The sequence below is a fragment of the Diadema antillarum genome, unplaced genomic scaffold (assembly GCF_040938485.1).
Source record: "Diadema antillarum isolate AM-2024a unplaced genomic scaffold, OU_Dant_1.0 seq00000784_RagTag, whole genome shotgun sequence".
NCBI classification, from domain to species: Eukaryota; Metazoa; Echinodermata; class Echinoidea; order Diadematoida; family Diadematidae; genus Diadema; species Diadema antillarum.
Window position 1 is genome coordinate 68,494 of NW_027271672.1, and position 16,083 is coordinate 84,576.

Genomic DNA, 16,083 nt, shown 5'->3' on the forward strand with positions numbered 1-16,083 from the left:
GTTATTCGATGTGAAACACGGCCTTGCTGAAAAACAGCTGTCCAGCTGAAAGCAGGCTTTTATTTCCGTGTACAAACTAAATAAACTCAAACTCAAACTCATCTATGTATCTCGTTCAAGCCGACAAAACATGAAATGTATGTTTGATAAGCCCGACTAACATACAAGAAGCTTATGCATTTTCCGCTTTCCTAATAGTTTGGGACAACAAACACAACTTTGGAAATAACCCTCAGGTCAGATTGATAAACCTCACCAAATCAGAGTTAGGCCGTGCTAGGAAAGTCATGGATGATAGCATAAATAGATCATTTTGTTCTGTTATCTTTTCTTTCTTTTTTTCGTGCAGAACGGTTTACTTGCTCTTCGATGAAACAATTATTACAGTAACATTCAACGGACGCATCAAACATACGATACTTGTGAGAAAATCGTATTTGCTCAACTTTTACATCGACTTTCAAGGTAAGAAGCTAAAAGCAGGATCTTTATCATAGAAAATGTTATAATTCTTATTAGTCTTATCATTTTTATTATCATTATTGTTATTATTATTATTATTATTTTATTATTATTATTATCATTATTATTATTATTAAAATTGAAATGTGTAAGATATTTAACGTTGCTTTAAAAAATTAAGTTGGAAAGACAGATTGATGTTAAACTATAAGGAATTAAAACATATAACTGAATACTCAATATTGTAACGAAATTCGGTGGAACCGATTCGATTTTACTGTTCGATTAGTATTTTTATGATCGATAGTGTCTATAACATAGAAAGGGGCAAAATATCGAAACGTTGGACAAACGTTTCAAGGTGGTAGTGCATTATTATGAGTTTAAACATTTATTATTAGATATATGGTTACTTGTTTGTCATGGGCAAGTTTGGATTATTTTAATACCAACTCCGGTTTAGACCGATGATACATGCCGAATTATAGTAACCATGTACAAGAGATACTGTTAAAACGTATAATCATTGTACGAATTTTGTAACCACGCCAACATTGTAAATAATTTGAACGACTACTGCGGGTATTTTCCGCGATGCCCATGGCCGTGCGGGATTGCCTCCTCATTCCGCGATAGGAGGAGAGGCATATAAAGTGGCCGTTGTGTGACATAGTCCGCAACAAGTAGCCCGTGTACGATACATTTCCAATGTGTTGTTATTGTTTGCTTCTATATGTAATAAACTGTACATGTGTTCCTGTAATGCTGACTTCACTGTGTCTTCTTGAGTGTTCTACCACGATACAACAGCTTGGAGAGTAGTGGTACATGTTCCTGAGAAGACAAAACTAGCAAGTCATTGGATTTCGGGTATATTGGTAATGTGACTTGTCGCATAGTCCGTGCCCAATCCAAGTTCCAGTCGTCGTCATTGGATTTCGGGTATAATGGTAATGTGACTTGTCGCATAGTCCGTGCCCAATCCAAGTTCCACTCGTCGCCTGAGGAAGTTGGTAACGGTGCGATACCAGCACTTTATCCCGTGCCATCAACGACACCTGTGCCACCATATGGTTGTGAAAGGTGTTCCACGTTAGCGTGACTGAGTTGGTAGCAAAAGTCGGTAGCAGAGTTGGTAACAAAACTTGGTAGCAGAACTTGGTAGCAAGAGTTGGTAGTAAAAGTTGGTAACAAAATAAGTGTACCAATTTAACATCCTCTACAAGTGACGTTTGGGAGTGGCATACTTTAAGTGATGCTGAACTTGGTATGTGTGCGTGTGCCGCTTGTGTTGGTGAGCTGCTTCTGACACAACATAATACATGGTAGCATACAGACTAGTAGTTTTAATAATTTAAAGGGATCGTTGTAAACTGCAACAAAACGAACCCCGCCTACTCGGCCATCCTGACACGGCTCGCGGAGGCATTTGTACAGACAGTCAAATACACTCTCTTACTTCACGACGAGAAGGCGAGTTCGTCACAATATTCAATCATGTTAAAACACTGAACTATGCACCTTATCTCACCAGGTCCGTTCCCTGTTTCTTGCATCCAAAGCCACTTATATTCACCTTGGGTTGTGGCTAAGCACATACATTACCTCCTATATTCCTAAAAGTAATTGGACATAGGTTATTACAACGTTGGCTTTATTTGACACGAGCCATACAATCAATTCCCTAAAATATATAAGATTAGATTAAACTATCATATCATCATAAGTACCAGTACCAATATGATTAAGAAGAGATATTGGATATTCCCATGCTATGCCTTTTGTTATCCCTTTTCTATAAAGCTATTAGTGCGTCATTATTTATATGTGCACAATACACATTCATAAGTATGGACAAGAAATTAATGCGGTTAATCCCACTAAATAGCATGGAAGCCTGCAGAATAGGCTAATTATAGGGAATGTGCATTCCAAGTGTTAAAGGGATCGTATAGTTTTGTTGGAAACCTAACTTCAGGTTTGTAACATTTTTGGGTGAGATGAGGAACCTCTTATGAAATATGAAAGAGCATGTTATAATTCAAGAGGAATTCAATGTTTATTTGATGAAAATTGGTTTTGAAATGGTTGAGATATCCAAAACATAGCAATCCTAATAAAAGGTGTGACTCACCTTTTATTTGATTAAAATGATTTGATTATCATTGTAATCAAATACTATAGTAGTACGGCACGTACTCGGCATTTAGTCACACAAGCACAGTACGGTCAACGGTGGGGGATCCAGAGGGGGCGCACCAGGCGCGCTCCCTTTCGTTATTTGTTGTTACAAAAAAATAAATAAAAAGACAAAAATGGATGAAACCCGGAAGTAGCGCCAGAAATACTGTTTGCCCCTTCATAAGGAATTCCTGGATCCGCTCCTGCAAGCACGAATCAGCAACAACAACAACAAACTGAACAACAACAACAACAGTAAAAAGAACTGCATTTGCTCTTCATTGTCCAATCCTTGATTATCATCAGAACTGTGATGTAGGTGAGGGATAAGTTATAACGTGGATGCTTGCATAACTATATATACCGTCACTCTGTTTCCATTTTCTCCCAGATATGAAATTCTATCGGTGCCAGTCATTTGGTGATTTTGTGCGTCTGTACGTTACTGATTCCGATGGATATGGCATGCTTTACTTCTTCGCCAGTCCGGGAGTTTCATGGTGTTTTGTTTGCCACTTTCGCGATCCCTTTCTGCTGCTGTTTACCAACAACAACTTGCAGTATTTACTCAGAATATCCGCGAACCTCATTACGGCAGGTGGTATAATACTTGAGAGTGGTACAGACAATGAAGTCCTTTTTGATGGTATGACGCACTTTGATTATGTCAGTGTGTTCATCTAATAATTATTGTCGTGCAACATGTCTACGATACCGTTAAACCTATTCTTTATGAGTATTCATCAATTCATGTTCATGGGCTTTGAAATTGAACTGAAGGAAACATCAACTGCAAGTTATCCCATCAATTCATCAGTATAAACGCACGTGATCAGAGACATGGAATTTCAATACGGACACAGCCCCTAGAAGAAAAACTTTAAAGGGAACTTTCTATTACCTCCGCCAAGGAAGGAGATGAAATAATCAGTGGCGTTGGTTTGTCTGTTTGAAAAATAAAAACAACAACAACAAAAGAACAATAGATATTTACACAAAGAACAGATGAATAAGTTTTGGTATTAGTGATCCGAGAATTTTAAGGGATTTTTGAAAGATTTTTTCTTTATCTTTTGACATATAAGTTCAATGAACTTTGGAGTTTAAGCTGCACGTACTGCAAGTTTTCATACGTGCACTAAAACGCGTAATCTGCTCCGGGCGAGGCGCCGGAAGCGAAAGCTGGAAGACGAACTGGAAGCTGATGACGTAAACAAAGGCTTCTATATTAGCTGCATTCACACGTGCAGAATAACGGGTTATCGAGCACGCTCAGAAATTCGAGTTTGTTGTTTTTGTTTTTTGTTTTGTTTGTTTGTTTGATTTTTGGAACCCTTATCACAAACCCTCCAAAACACGAACCCAAATACATGAACAACCGAGCAAGAATAATGCATCAAAAGCTCAAGCTCATTGTTATATTTCCTTTGATCTCTGATCTGTGCTATAGACATAATTTTTAAACTGTAAAGCCTTCTCAAACTCTGTTTTCTTGAAATGTAATTGTGGGATTATAGGTGAAATATCTTCAAACCATTTTTAGATATGAAAAGCATAATCATAGTAAATGTGGTTGTATGATAATGATAATAGATAAAGCTTATTATAGTATTTATCATGTTTATCATGAATCAGTAATTGATTATCAAAATCAAGTACTGATATATTATGACTTTCATTATCATCATAAACACACATGATGATGATAATGATAATGACAATAATCATGGTCTTCTTATTTATACGCAAACAAAGCCCACGATCTGGTCCGACACTACTGTCAGTAGACTTAATTGCTGAGGGGGTAAACGCTGCATTTCTTAGTACAAATGTCCTACTTGGCACAGATGTTCCATAGGACAATTGAAAATTTTTCATCTATTAAAAGAGACTATCTGTATCTATGCAAATATGCCTTAATTTGCATAATTTATGCAAAATACATCTAAAAATTGTTTAGAAAATATATGTGCATCCAGCAAAATACCTAATTTGGTAGAAGTATTCTAAAGAGTATGTAGAAACAATTCCTGGATTGATTTGCAACTATGTAAATAAACATAAACATTGTGCAAAAATCTGCATTTTTGAAAGAGTTTTAATCCATTAAACACTGGATCTTGTAGTACAAAGTTTGGACCTGGGATGCATGTTCCTTGGATCAAAAGCAAATATAATTTTACAATCAATTTTCCCTAATTGCATAAATGCTTTGCAGGGTGGGAAAAATAGCAATCGATAGTGACATTCTTTAAATATGATTATGCAAATATGATAGTAGGGCCTACATTGCAACAGCACTGATATATGCAAAGCGGAACAATGCTGCTTACAGAAGGATTTTTTTCCCTTGCAAACAGTACATAACTGAGGTTATGGTTACAAAATCATTGCAAAAAAAAGTGTGAATTCTGATTTTCATTGTATTTTGTAGGCAACCAAGCGAATAAGCGGCTTTTTACATGAAACTGATTATAAACTTGTGCACTCTATGTGGATGCAATGGTATCTACACACATCAAGCACTTACAAGCTTGAGCTAGAAACAAAGTCTGTTTCTGTAAAAAAAAATAAAAATCCCTCAGTATACTACGAGATAATAATAATAATAAAAGGACATTTATATTGCGCAGCTACTAGAATAATATACTCTACTGCGCATTACAAAATGACATGCATACAAGAAATTCAAACAGAAAATACACTACTTCAAGAGATGACTTTTTAACCTGGCCTTAAACTCATTAATTGTGACTGCTTGTCTTACAAACAAAGGGAGATTAAAACAAAGGGAGATGCTATGGGATGGAAACTGTGCTAGGAAATTTATAGACAATAACATTGTGATAAGGCAATAATTTATGCAAAAAAAAAAATTGTCATGTTAACAATATAGGACGTGTTATACTTTAAGTCAATTAATCTTAGTCTCTGACTTAAAATCAGTCAATTTCAACAATAAATCAAAGCAGAAAATTAATTATGTTCATAGCCATAAAAGAGTATATTAGATGGCCTTTACAATTACTAGGATGTGATTTGTCTACACATGCTACTGTTTGTGAGGATCGTAACTGTCATATTCTCCCTGGTCGTGATTGTCTCCCCTTGGGATAATGTAGATCCCTGGCGGTCCAAAGAATGATATATTCCACCACATACCAGCTAAATCCTGTAACGATGATCATGACCTACATGATCTTGAAGCTTTTTCCAAAAATAATTACGTTAACTAGTTTTGTGTAAAGATGTCAGAGGTTTAAATAAAAAAGAAATATAGGGTGCCTACAGGTAAAAATGTAAAAGGTAAGAATGTCAGAGGTTATACATGTGTGCATCAAAATTAACTTTCATGCGACCCATACTGTACACCAAATGCAATGACTGTGATGACTATACTATGTCACTAAATTCCATGTCCTTTTCTACTTATCAAGAGGAAAAAAAAAAACTTGAGATGGGAGGGCCTAACATTTTTTTAATAATTAGCAAGGGAATCACTTTCAGGTAGAACATGCAAAAATATGTACTTAGTTTTATGATACCTTGATTCACAAGAAAAAGTGAAATATAGCACTTTCACTTGCGAGCTTTGACCCTTTGGCAGGAAATTTCCCAGTGAATCTCCATTAGGTAATACATAAGCATATATTAAGTTTAAAGAAAAATCCTACAACCATTGCATAAATATGAGGGAAATAGTGAAATTTTGAGGGCCCAATCGACCTTGATCTTTGCTCCCTGACCTTTGACAAAATGACCTCTAAATTCCCTTGAAAATCCCTGCCAATACCATGTTCCATGAAGATACCTTGAACCATTTGCGAGAAATGGAGAAAAAAAAGTGAAATTTTAACATTTTCATCTGACCTTTGACCTTTGACCTCTTGACCTGAAACTCTGTAGAGAATTTTATTTTGGTAGTACGTGTATGCAAGAAAATACCTTCATGCATTGCATAGATATGGGGGAAATAATGAAATTTTGAGCATTGACCTCGAACTTTTTGACCTTTCACCTCTTGTCGATGTCACTTGAAAAACTGCTTAGTTAATTGCCCCATCATACGTCATCTTTGGACCAAGATTGGGGAAATTTGCTTAAACCAGGCTTGCGTTATCGCGTAAACTGATACAATTGAAGACCTGAATATAAGAACGACCCAAGTCCAATTTTTGGCCAAATTCCGTTTGACATGGGAAATTGTAGCTTATGCATGGACTCATCTTGTGTGTAAATGATAAATCCTAATTACCCCCGGAAGTGCCTGAAATAAATGAAATAAATCTTATATGAATGTAAGAATGAAGGACTTGGGTCATTCTTACATTCATATTATAGCGCCCTCTCTCGTCCTTCTCTCATCTCTATAGCAGAATATCATGTGTATGAATCAAAGAACGACCCAAGTCCATCACACAAAATGGCCTCTCCACAATTAATGTAAATGTCAATTGTCACAATGATATATGTTCTAATTTGTATATTCAATGTTGCCTTCCCATCACAGTCAAATAGAATACTATTGGGCAAATAAAAAAGATATGAAGTTTTTTTAAGTTTACTCGGAATGGTCTTCCATGGACTTGGGTCGTTCTTATATTCAGATACTCAATTTCTTAAGTCGACCTTGACCATTGACTTCTGGTATATTCGGGTATTCTAATTATGCACAATATGCTAATTAGATTGTATTTGCATAGAGAAATAGTATTTTATAATGTACAAAACTTTTCTTTTTGACTAAACGATATGCATACTACTTTGGTAGTTTTTATCACAAATTGCAGATCTTAGACTGTAAGAAAATCTTTAAAAATAAAGAAATTATGTAAATTAACTGATAATGATTGTTCAATTATTGAAATTCTTTTCTCATTTTGTCTCATAGAGTGTTTCTAATGGGTAATATCTATCTAGGATGAGATTTAAGGGGGTTTTCATTGTTTACAAACCAATTTGCATAACTTGCATAATTATGTAAATTGTATGTTTTGTCTCATAGAGTGTTTCTAATGGGTAATATCTATCTAGGATGAGATTTAAGGGGGTTTTCATTGTTTACTAATCAATATCCATAACTTGCATAATTATGCAAATTTTATTTTTTGCAGGAATTGTTTCCACATATTCTACAGAATACTTTTACCAAATTAGGTATTTCTGCTGGATGCACATGCATTTAAAAAAAATTATACGTATTTTGCATAAATTATGCAGATTAAGGCTTATTTGCATAGATACAGATTGTCTCATTAGATTTCCAATTGTACCGAGGAACATATGTGCCAAATAGGACATTTGTACTACAAAATGCAGCGATTGCCCCTTTTTCCGCCCTTAGCAAGCCTCCTATGTAGGCGAAATGGGCCCACGACAGAATGAACAGCGCCATCTATCTATTTATCAAAATTTAATTCAAGTATGTATCTGCACAGGGTGTTTGCATTACTGACATAAAGGGGGAAATTACATACTGACAGATGACTTTCGTCATGCTATTTTTTAATGAAAACATTGTACTCTTCATGGACCCTTCCCCTGAAAAAAAAAAGGACAAGAGCTGTGAAGGCCTCAAGTTTCTATCTTTGATATTGACATCATGCTAATTACAATAGGCTCGCCCAATTTTAGCAAGAAGATACTGGGCAAGACGTCAGATTTTCCCCTTTTCTCTCACTTCACTTGTGAAGTTAAGTGTTCGATATTCTACCCGACTATAAAGAGGTATACTAAGTATTACAGAACCAATTTGTAATGATCTTTGTAACTGTAATGTATGAGATTCGATCGATGACCTCTTTTTATGTCGTACCGATGCATTCTCGATTTGTGTATTGTGTTTGTAATTGTTCTTCCCCAAAACGCTAAATTGTTAAAGGAATTAGAAGCTTTTTGCATGGTTGCATCTTCTTTTCCTGATTCATTACTATTTCCTTGGTCGGAGATTACATGTGCTGTGAAGTCATATAATCCACACCTCTGCTCTAACACACCCCTCCAGATCGTGTAAAGTAGGTGTGCATTGCGACATTGACCATTTTGAGATATATTCCCTTGCAAACTTAATTTCACAATTACGCAGATAGGTGCCTATTTCAAGGGTGAAAGGAAGAATTATACTCGAGTAGCAGAAAGGGCGAAGAGTTAACAAGCAAAAAAAGTGTGCTTTGCAATTTTGAATTTAAAATAGAAATATCTGGTAAACACGTTTAGTGAACTTTCTTAAGTATGCCTCATGTTACCATCGATGTAATGAAAAAAAAAATACTTTCAATGATTAACTTGTACGGTACATGTATTGTAGTTTTGTAGCTATGTATTAATGTATCGTAGTACTGTAACGTGATTAAGTGAGGAGATTGCACTATAACAAGTTCACTTTTTTAGCAGCCCCTCAATTTTCATTTCCACCAAGTCCTTTATGAAACAAGATGTATTATGTGTTAGAAGATATGTTATCATTTGACGTTTGTATTACCTATGTATATTGATTGGAAATGAAAATTAAAAACATGGATGAATGAATTAAGTTTTGCACGCGCGCGCGCACACACACACACGCCAGTAAAGGTCTTGAAAATTTCGGGAGAGGGGGACGTCAACTGACGCGGTAACACTCTAGTGCCGTGCCCCGTTAGAACAACTCCCCTTTCACCATCACTTTTCTTTATGCCATTGTTGGGACACCCTATATACAACAACTCGCTCATATTATAAGTTTGGAGATAGAGCTGTTCATACTGTCGGTCTCGTGAGACTCTTTGCAGTGACTGTGTTTCGCTGTCGTGGGCTTTGCTTGCATAATTTCGGTCTTGTGAGTAGTGTGTGTGTGTGTGTGTGTGTGTGTGTGTGTGCGTATGTGTTGTGTCGGTCTCGTGAGCCTTAATTTTTGCGTAGTGTCGAACTCATGCCATGGGCAGTATAACTCGAGAGTTAGTAGACCTAAATTACAATCATTTTAAAAAAAAATAATTATATGGTAATAAGAGGAAAACGCCAGTTAGTAGCGATGAGGGGTGCAATAAAACTATCTGACACAGACATTGATGAGGTGAGTGTTGCATCCTTCATCGGAACTCAGATTGATTGTCACTTTACTTGGAAACCTCACATTCAATTGGTAAATAAATGTGTTCGAAGAAAAGTAGGTGTGTTGTATAAATTAGGACAGTATGTTCCGCAGCGCATTTTTGTGCTTTTGTATAAATCTTTTATACAACCACACATATTATATGGTATTGAGGTATGGGGCAGTACTTGTAAATCTCATTTAAATTGTATACATATTTCTCAAAAAATGGCTGTGAGAGCTATAACAGTTTCGTCGTTACGAACACATTCAGAACCATTGTTCCAACGATTCAAACTTCTAGATGTTGTTAGGTTACATAAGTTCTCAGTTCTTACATTTATGTACGATCTCTGCGATGGAACTTGTCCGCACCCTCTGTATGACTATTGCCAAATTGTGCATCATATTTACAGGACAAGAACAAAATAATGGAAAAAGAATGTTGTACTTACCAAAAATTAGAACCACACAGGGACAATTTTCGATTTCTTACTTAGGACTAAAACTTTGGAACACATTGCTACGAGAAATGCGTGAACAAAGCAAAAGACCTACATTTCGTAATTGACTTGCAGATTTCCTACTCTAATAGATATTATGCTGTATCAGGTATTATTAGTTTTCTGTGTTAGAAAATGAATGATGTATAAATATTCACAGTCATTTCAACTAACCATGTAATAATTTTTCTTTTGTATTTAGCTTTTAGTATGAGGATCAAGGTGACCAATCTCGACTAGCACTTGTTCTAACTTTTGGTTTCAGCAACTTTGTAGAATTATGCTACATGTATCATATTCAACTTTCAAATATCATCATTTAATCATGTTATTGTAAAGGAGTAACAGATAAGTATGTTTTTTCACATATGTATGTAGATACAGTTGTGTTATGATTCTTATATGTACATGTTCAAAATGTTGTTGCTAATAAAAACTTCAAACTTGAAACTTGAAACTTCAACTTCAAATAATTGAATTGAATTGAATTTATTTGTTCAGCATTAAAAAAAAACAGAGAAAGACATTGGTGAACAATCATGACAGACACAGAGTAAAAACAGAACTTTGGAATACATAAAGTTGAAGGGAAGCAGCCAACGAGTAATTAAAAGCTTCCTTAGAATCTGGCCGACCCAGATAATTAATTTCAAAAATGCATTGGTGGTAAATTATTTCATATTTATAAAAAAACGAGATGAACAAACATATATACAGTTATAAGAACAAAAAAAAAATACAGCATGATACACAAAATACTACATTTACATTGCGAAGGCAGTACAAACAAAGTGAGTTACAGTCATCAGATAGAATACATGTAATGCCAGCCAAGCATGTCATGAACTTAGGAATAATAATTTTGTTTGAAATTCTCCTTAAGTTTACGTTTGAATACATTAAAGGAGGTAACTTTACCAATATCATCTGGTATTGAATTCCATATAAGCGGACCTTGATAAAACACAGATTTCTGAAATAACGATAATCTGACTTTTGGCATGTGAAAATTCTCAGCGTTTCTGGTATGATATGAATGAATATTGCAATTTAAGGTGAAATAATGCATCAGAGAATCGGGTAAAAGCTTTCTATGCCATAAAAACATAAGTTTATTTTAACTGTACTTATATCTATCATACAACGTTAAAATCTTTTGGGTATTAAAAATTTGTGAAGTGTGAGCTAAATAAGTTGAATGGTTAATAACCCCTATTGCACGTTTTTGTAGTTTAAAAAGTCTGGCTAAATATATATTTGTAGCACAACCCCAATGACATGAATGAGAACGACCATATTCTAAAAATTCTGATTTTATTAACAACTTTGTTTCTTATTTTCTTATACACTATTTTTCTATAATCACTTGGATTTTTTTTAAATATAACTTATGCAAACGGTTTTCATTTTCTATAATTTTAAAGGAAAATATACATCATAATAATCTGAAAATACATTTATGAATTCATTAAAGCAATCATTGGCATTAAAAAAAATGTGATATTCCAGTGGAAACTATTCAAATGCTGCGCAAATCTAATTATATGCATCTCACTGATTTCACGTTTATAAAAAAATTCTTTAAAAACATTAGAAGTTTTATTACAAACACAATATATGGGAAAATTATCACTTATATCATATAAAAGAAGCCCCGATGAAGATACATTCACACTATCTTCATTTGTAAATATAGTGTCAATTAACGAAACCGAGTCTGGAGTAACCCTTGTAGAATATTTGATAAGAGGAAACATATTATGAACAAACTACTGTGACGAACTCGCCTTCTCGTCGTGAATTAAGAGAGTGTATTTGACTGTCTGTACAAATGTCTCCGCGAGCCGTGTCAGGATGGCCGAGTAGGCGGGGTTCGTTTTGTTGCAGTTTACAACGATCCCTTTAAATTATTAAAACTACTAGTCTGTATGCTACCATGTATTATGTTGTGTCAGAAGCAGCTCACCAACACAAGCGGCACACATACCAAGTTCAGTATCACTTAAAGTATGTCACTCCCAAGCGTCACTTGTAGAGGATGTTAAGTTGGTACACTTATTTGTTATCAACTTTTACTACCAACACTTGCTACCAAGTTCTGCTACCAAGTGTTGTTACCAACTCTTGCTACCAAGTTCTGCTACCAAGTGTTGCTACCAATTCAGTCACACGCTAACGTGGAACACCTTTCACAACCATATGGTAGCACAGGTATCGTTGATGGCACGGGGTAAAGTGCTATATCGCACCGTTACCAACTTCCTCAGGCGACGACTGGAACTTGGATTGGGTACAGGGCATATGCGACAAATCACATTACCACTTCTCCCGATATCCAACGGCGACGACTGGAACTCAGATTGGGTATGGACTATGCGACAAGTCACATTACCAATATACCCGGATTCCAACGGCGACGACTGGAACTCGGATTGGGTACGGACTATGCGACAAGTCACATTACCATTATACCCGAAATCCAATGACTTGCTAGTTGGTCTTCTCAGGAACGGCGTTTCAACTCAGGAACATGTGCCACCACTCTCCAAGCTGTTGTATTGTGGTAGAACCCTCAAGAAGACACAGTGCAGACAGCAATTCAGGAACATATGCACAGTTTATTATATATAGAAGTGAACATGAACAACACATTGGAAATGTATCATACACGGGCTACTTGTTGCGGACTATGTCACACAACGGCCACTTTATATGCCTCCCCTCCTATCGCGGAGTGAAGAGGCAATCCCGCACGGCCATGAGCGATGCGGAAAATACCCGCAGTAGTGGTTCAAATTATTTACAATGTTGGCGTGGTTACAAAATTCGTACAATGACTATACGTTTTAACAGTATCTCTTGTACATGGTTACTATAATTCGGCATGTATCATCGGTCTAAACCGGAGTTGGTATTAAAATAATCCAAACTTGCCCATGACAAACAAGTAACCACATATTTAATAATAAATGTTAAAACTCATAATAATGCACTACCACATTAAAATGTTTGTCCAACATTCCGATAATGCGCCCATTTCTATACTACAGGCACAATCGATTATGACAAATTATAATCGAAACGGTTAAATCGAATTTCGTTACACTACATATCAAAAAACTTATTTACGTATTGCTCTTTGTCTATTCTTTAAGGTTAATATTGAAATCACCCATCAAATAAAACACTTTTTTTCTCATTTTGCGCAATTTGTAATAATTCACTTAAAACTTTCATTAAATCTTCAACACATTGATTAGGTGATCTATAAATAACTCAAAATAAAATTCTTCAATGATTCACTCCAATTTCAGAAACTATACTCTCAATATAATTATTGTTTACATCCAAATCAGTCCTTCGATCAAATTTAACATATTTCTTTAATAAACAAATCAAATTCACCACCTCTCTTGAATTTTCGACTTTTTGCAAATAAAGAATAATTGTCAAGCCTGTACATATCGAGAGGTGAGTTACAATTCAGCCATGTTTCAGAAATTCCCATCATAGTTGGTGCAATATCAATTGAAGTTAAAAATGAATTCAAATTATCAAAATTACGAGACATGCTCCTACATCTAAAATTAAAAAAAAAAGAGATTCATTTTCTGTTGCAATCATCTTGGAATCTAAAACGCTGTTGAAATCTTTGGTTGAATAGTAATACTGATCAGAGACATATTCGTTATGGCTAGCAGGAGAAATATATTCATGTAGTTTTCTAAGTTCAGAGTTCACGTGAGAAAACTGGCATTGGTTGAATATATCAGAAAAATACATTGAACAACAAAACAAGACTCACTACACACAATTAAAATATACCTCAAGAACTAAGAACATGCATAGGAGAGGTTGAGAGCAAAAAGAGAGTCTGCTCCCAAAGAATGAATGAGGATGCATTAAGTATCAAGAAAATTCGATTGGTTTAACATATATGCATAGATATCAGTTTACGAAAACAACATAATTCTGTTTCAAGCTATTTCAATTCACTGACTGACCATGATACTCTTTCTCACAGTGGATCCATTGGTTGCTTTGACCAGCACGATGACTCTGCCATCACTGGACCACGTTGCACACAGTTTGTCATTTCTTTCTACTTTTCCTTTTGCTTTGGTCAACAGGAGGCGATTTTCTGCTGTGAGATCTTCCTCAATCCCTACATGAGTACCTTTCAGTCTTCTCCGGCTTTTGATGACCGTGTCTCTGGTGCGGTAAGTGGTGAACTTGACTATGATGGCACGTGGAGGTGGTGTTTCCTTGCCCCTGGTCTTGAACTGGTGGTACGTGGGGCACCCACACGGTGAGACCTGTCAATCTCATGTCGCTGCAGCTTGATGTTCAGTTTCTCCGAGGCTAGATCAAGCATCACCTGGTCTGTATCCTCCTTCGGGATGCCATACAGCCGTACGCAGTTACGACGAGAGTATTGCTCAGCATCATTCATGTCTCGTTTGAGCTTGGCTGTATCGGCTGAGTCAAGCTCGTGTTGTTTTTGCAGTGACGTGATGACACTCGCCTTGGATTTCACTTCAGCCTCCAATTCAATCACCTTGCTTTCCGCAATTTCTAGCTGTGTTTGAAGCTTTTGCATTTCGTTGCGGACTGCTTCCACTCAAGGGAAACTTTGAACAACTCCTTGAACTGCTCACTGCTGAAGAATTCTCTGACCTCTTCACTTATTTGTTCACAGAATTCAGAAGCATCAACACCAGGGGGAGAAACAGAAGAACATGATTTCTTTTGACCCCTGGTCCCTGGCATACCGATTGATGACCAAGGCAGTTCACCACACTGTAAACAAAGCTCCACAGTTCCGCAGTTCAGTTCATTTCATTTTGATGTAAGAATTCATACCAAGTGTACTCTCATGCATGCAGTTAGTTAAATAGTAGCATTTGCTGCTGTATTCCTGAAATCTTTAAAAAAAAGGGAAGGAAAATATAATTATACATAGTCGTTGGTTGAGCATATACCACTCATTACGTATTCGTTGGCTCCGGATAGGTGATTTTTTCGGCAGGTTTTATCACGCTATTAGCAACTTTACACTCATTTGAATGAATAAAATAATATTAAGATACAACAATAAAGTAAGAGACTACGTAATAGTTTATACACAACACTCAATGATTCTTAAATAATTACTCCCAGAAAGGTTAGTCATCTTTTGATAGATATCAGTTAGTCAGTATTTACAAATGCATGAATCAGGTACCTGTAGACATCTGAAATGTTCGAAGTCCCGCAACATCCGTTACATGTTGACTTCTGCTTTAGCGCTCAAGTACAGGCTAGCAAGTCAACGTTTTATGCCTCTTGTCATGAGTGGCGATAACTTGGAAAACATGAATATTTCATCATACAAACTGAAGTTCAAGGTGCCATAATATATCATGACTCATTTCTTATCAGGAAAGTACAGGACAATCGACTACTAAAAAAACGAAAAGAATCTTCTCTTCTCTCTCTCTCTCTCTCTCTCTCTCTCCCTTTGTTGCTTTATGGTATCATTCGAATTCAGCTGTTTGACATCGAGGAGGATCAGAACTGTGGAATAATTACAATGCTCGCCCGTCCAAAGCGTTTACAGGTTTACAGAAATAAAATTATGAGAATAGGTATCAATTATTCATGACCTTCATCCAAGGAAGAAGATTCGCCCGCCTTATTTAGCTTTATCCATAGGTTCCTGTGCACCGACTATCTTATAACATCATCGCATTCAGACAAAAATGGTACCTTGACCACTTCAGTCCTGTCAGTAGTTCCTACTGGTCCCAGAAAAGTTGAAGGTCCTTCTCCCCGTAAGGTAGGAGGTACTTCATTCCATTTTTGAAGCTGGTAATTGTGACATAG

At 36.0% G+C, this 16,083-nt stretch overlaps 1 pseudogene; it reads right to left on the reverse strand.

Annotated features, from left to right (window-relative positions):
- Window positions 1-14,210: 14,210 nt before the first annotated feature.
- On the reverse strand, window positions 14,211-14,988 carry LOC139739151 (uncharacterized; annotated as a pseudogene).
- Between the last annotated feature and the right edge of the window lie 1,095 nt (window positions 14,989-16,083).